Genomic DNA, 4,842 nt, shown 5'->3' with positions numbered 1-4,842 from the left:
GAAGGCTTGATGACGGCCAGACAATCCACCTCCAGGGAAGCAGCTCCCACCTACCTACGCATTGACGGAGGCCTGCAGGGTCCCTGTGAGGCCGTGGCTGGGCCTGAGGTCCCAGAGCACGGGGAGGGGGAGGGAGCTGCAGCGGCTTCTGGACCCGACTTCAGAAGTCTTCACTCTACTCCTTAGAGAAGAGTCGCCAAAAGCCACCCCACCCCCCCAAGGAGGGGAACTAGGCTCCACCTCTGGAAAGGGAGAGGGTCCCAGACCTGCGGGCAAGGCCCGAGACCATCACAGACAGAAGGTGACAAGACTTCATCTTTTTGAACCCTGAAATCTCCACCTGCAAACCAAAGCTCCAGAATGTGATCAACTTGGACATGCTGTGCTTTACTTTCTCTTTTCTGCTTCTCGGAGGCCCCGCCCCTTACACTAAAAACAAAACAAACCTGCCAAGGAAACCTGCTTCAGCCAAAGAAAGACAAGCTGGCCCCCGGTGTCCCTGCTTTTCTGGGGGATGGGAAGGGGATGAAATGAAATCGACAGCGCTGACCTGTGGCAACCCAACGTTTCAGAGTAGGCCTGTGCTCGGTCTAGTTTTCAACGGCTGTTTTTTGGGATGGAAATAGCTGGGCCTTGGTCCCCAAGGCACTTGGGATGGACTCTAACCTCTGCCCTTCAGTGAGCGGCAAAGCGCACCCGGTGTTTGCAGCACACACTGACCCCGAAGGACATCACGGTTTCCCAAAGCCTAGCCGATTTGAGGATGAATCTGGAGGCTTCGAGCCCACTCTAATGGAACCAATTATTAGAAATATGAAAGCCGAAGGCCAGCAATCACGAGCTAGAAAGCCCTGATGCATTACAAGGACTTGAAATAAATAGTTTTAGAAAGGGGCTGAAAGAAGACGGAAGAAAGGGAAAAAGCCCCCAGTTAGATGCTGCACTGAGGGCTGACGTTCCAAGCAAGATCTCTCCAGGCTTTGGACGATGCCATGTGTCAGCACACGTCCAATTTCAAGTAGCTGTAGCCAAAACAGCCTTCAAAAGCCATCAGATGAAAGAACAACTACTTCAGACACTGCACTAAGAGATGCTTTGGAGGAAAATTTTCATCTCCGGGGAAGCATAAAGCTGCTCTCACAAGAAACCAAAGGATGGAAAGAGAAAGCCAGTAAACATATGATAAATGGGGGTGGGTGAGGGGAGAGTTAAAAGAAAACAAAACCTTCAAAGAGAATCAAATTGAGTCTCTGAGTTGGTACTTGGGATCCAGCTGCTGGCTATCCAAGTAGAAAACAAGCCCGATGGAACGTGGGAAGACCATGGAGGGTCGGAAGCTGGGACTAGATTCTTGGAGCAGAACAGGCACCAGAACATGGAGACTCCCGGAGGAGGAACCAAAAGGAATTTTGAAAAAGTTGACTGACGAGCTAAATATTCATCACTGATGGTGCACTGAATTAGCTGAGGAAGGTACAATCATTAGTGCAGAGAAAGATTACTTTTAAAGTCTCCAAACGGAGAAAACCTCCCTGCAGCCAGACGGCACACGGTCGGTGAGCTGTCTGTTGAATGTGGATTGACTCAGCGTGAGTGGACCGGGCCGGGACTGACCGACCGAAGAGAGTCTTTCTGCAGAAACGACAAGCCATGCGAAGAGCTGATTGCTGTCGTCCGGTGCAGTAGAGTCAGTTGCAACCCGAGACGGCCGTGTCTAACAGAAGGAAGCACGGCCAGTCCTGCACCATCCTCACGCTTGTTTGCTGGCCCCATGGCAGTGGCCACGGCCACTGGGTCCGTCCATCTTGTTGAGGCCCCTCCTCTTCTTCGCTGCCCCTCCACTGTGCCAAGCAGGATGTCCCTCTCCAGGGACTGCTCTCTCCTGACAGCACATCCACAGTACCTGGGGCGAGGGCTCAGCATCTCTGCCTCTCAGGAGCATTCGGGCTGCACTTCCGAGACAGCTTTGTGGGTTATTTGCCAGACCCTGGGATTTTGAATATCCCTCACCAGGACTCGAATTCACATGCCTTGATTCTCCTTCTGTTTCCCTTAGTCAGTGTTTGACTTTGACATGCATACAAGGGGACTGAAAATACCTTGGCTTGGATAAGACGCACTTGAATCCCCAAAGCAACATCTTGGCTTATCAACAGTTTAAAGAAGTCTCATGTAGCAAATTTGTCCAGTGCAACACACCATCTGCTCTCTTGACTGCTGGTTCCATGCGCATCAATTGTGAATCCATGCAAGACAGAACCCTTGACAGTTTCATCTTTTCTCTGTTTATCATTATGTTACTTCTTCTCAAAGCTTGTTATGGTCCACCCAGTAGGACACATTGGCATAATTAAAAGGAAACATAAACAAGAGTAAACATCTTTCTAGTATTCTCTGCTTTGAACCAAGATCCATCTGCTGTCAGCAATGCTATCTCTTGTTCCAGGTCCTCTTCTGATCGAGTTCTGCACCTCTGGCAGCTCCCCGTCAATGTACTCCGACAACCATGACTCTTCAGAAGAAGAGTACTTGCACATGCTGTTGTTCTATAATTTGAGCCTCCACCTTCCTTTGGAATGGGGATAGACATGGATCCTTTCCCCTCATTGTCCAGGTACCTGTCTTTTAAATATCCTGATAGAGGCTGGTGCTTGCTTCTCGTGGTTCATCAGCTTGTAAAAATATTTCAGTTGGCATTCCACCAATTCCACCAAAAGCCTTGCTTATGGCTAATGCCTACAGTGCAGCTTGGCCTTCTTTGGTCAGAACCCTTAGTTCTTGCTCATATGCAACCTCTTGAAATGGTTGAATGTCGACTAGTTCTTTTTGGGCCAGTGAATCTGTGTGTGCTTCCCATCTGTGTTAGGCGGGTCGCCTAGAGAAACAAATCCATAGACACTCATGTGTACAAGACAGAGCTTTATATGAAAGAGCAATTGTAGATTAAGAAAACACCCTAGCCCAGTCCAGATAAGTCCACACATCCAATATTAGCCCATATGTCTGATACCAATCCATACGTTCTCCTTTCAACTCACAGACACATGCGATGACGCCGAATGCAGGAAGCTCACAGGCCAGTGAGTGGACACTCTAGTCATCGCTTGGCCTGGTCCCATCAGCATAGCTCCATGTGGCTCGTCAACAGGAAGAGGAAGCAGAGTGTGGGTCTGGCCTCCAGTGAGCTATTTATCTCCGTAGCACCTCCAAAGGAGGTCCTCAAGCTGTGACCTGATTGACAGGCTACACTCCACCCCTTCACTCTTCATAGTCTCAAGTTGACCCCAGCTGATGGACCGACCACACCATTTTCTGTTGGTGTTCCCTGCCATCGTTGAATATTTTGCCGAGAGAAGCCTTCAGTATTTCAAGTCGAGGCTGGAATTTTTTCTTGAGTTCTTTCATTTTAAGCTATGCACAGTGCATTCTTCCTCTTTGGTTTTCTAACTCTAGATCTTTGCATTATAATCTCTGACTTTGTCTTCTCGAGCTGCCTATTGAAATGTTCCGGTCGGCTCGTTCACATCCGTGTCTCTTCCTTTTGCCTTAGCTACTCTTTGATTAAGAGTCAGAATCTCTCCTGACATCCACTCTGATCCTTTCTTTCTTTTGAATGAACTTCTGCGTTCTTCATGTGTGATATTCTTGATGCCCTCCCATAGCTCATCGGGTGTTCTTTCATTAGTTCTTTCAATGCATCAAATCTGTTCTTGGATGTTCTTGACATTCAGGAGGGTTAGACTCAAGGTCATGTTTTGCCTCTCATGGATATATTTTAATTTTCTTCTGCTTTAACTTGAACTTACATAGGAATCATTGATAGTTTATTCCACAGTCTGCCCCTGACCTGGTTATAGTGGCTGATATTGAGCTTTTTCATGGTCTCTTCCCACAGATGCCTGGCTTTTGCTGCTGATATTGAACTTCTTCATTGTATCTTTCCATAGATGCAGTCAATTTGATTTCTGTGTATCCTACCTGGAAAAGTCCATGTGGAACTTGTGTCTTTTGTAGGGTTTTAAAAAGTTGGTATTTGCTGTAAAGAAGTCATTGGTCTTTGAAATTCTATCATGTAATCTCCAGTCCAATTTCTATCACTAGACCATATTCCCAACTAGTGCTCCTTCCTCTCTTGCATCCCAACCACCAATAATCGTCCCTACATCTCGATTGCATGCTTGGTCAATTTCAGACTGAAGATGTTGGTAAAATTGTTCCATTTCTGCATCACTAGCTTTGGTGGTTGGTGCATACGTTTGACTCATAGTTGTATTGGCTGGGCTTCCTTGTATGAGGATAGATATTGTACCATCATAGACAGCACTGCACTTCCAGATGGAGCTTCAAATGTCTGTTTTGATGATGAATGCAGTGCCCCATTCTTCTTGGATCTGTCTCTCCCAGCATAGTAAACCACATTGTTTCCTCATTCAGAATGGCCAATACCAGTTCGTTTCAGTTCACGAATGCCTATACGATATATCTTCATACTTTCATTTCATTCTTGACAACTTGCAATTTCCCTAGATTCAAACTTTGTGTATTCCAAGTTCCATTTATTAATTGATGTTTGCAGCAATTTCTTCTCGCTTTGAGTCCTGACCCATCAGCCAATGAAGGTCCCAAAGGCGTGACTCCGTCCACATCATATCGTCAACTTTACTTTGCGAAGGCAACTTTCCATCAGTCATATTTTGAGTGCCTTTGGACCTAAAGGCCTCATCCTCTGCCACCATCTCTTACATCACTCTCCTTCTAGTCCATCTCTTACATCACTCTCCTTCTAGTCCATCTCTTACATCACTCTCCTTCTAGTCCATCTCTTACATCACTCTCCTTCTA

The sequence above is a fragment of the Echinops telfairi genome, unplaced genomic scaffold (assembly GCF_000313985.2).
Source record: "Echinops telfairi isolate 266 unplaced genomic scaffold, ASM31398v2 ScPeMD7_7413;HRSCAF=8451, whole genome shotgun sequence".
NCBI lineage: Eukaryota > Metazoa > Chordata > Mammalia > Afrosoricida > Tenrecidae > Echinops > Echinops telfairi.
The sequence above is the reverse complement of the archived record's forward strand: the minus strand, read 5'-3'. Positions refer to the sequence as shown.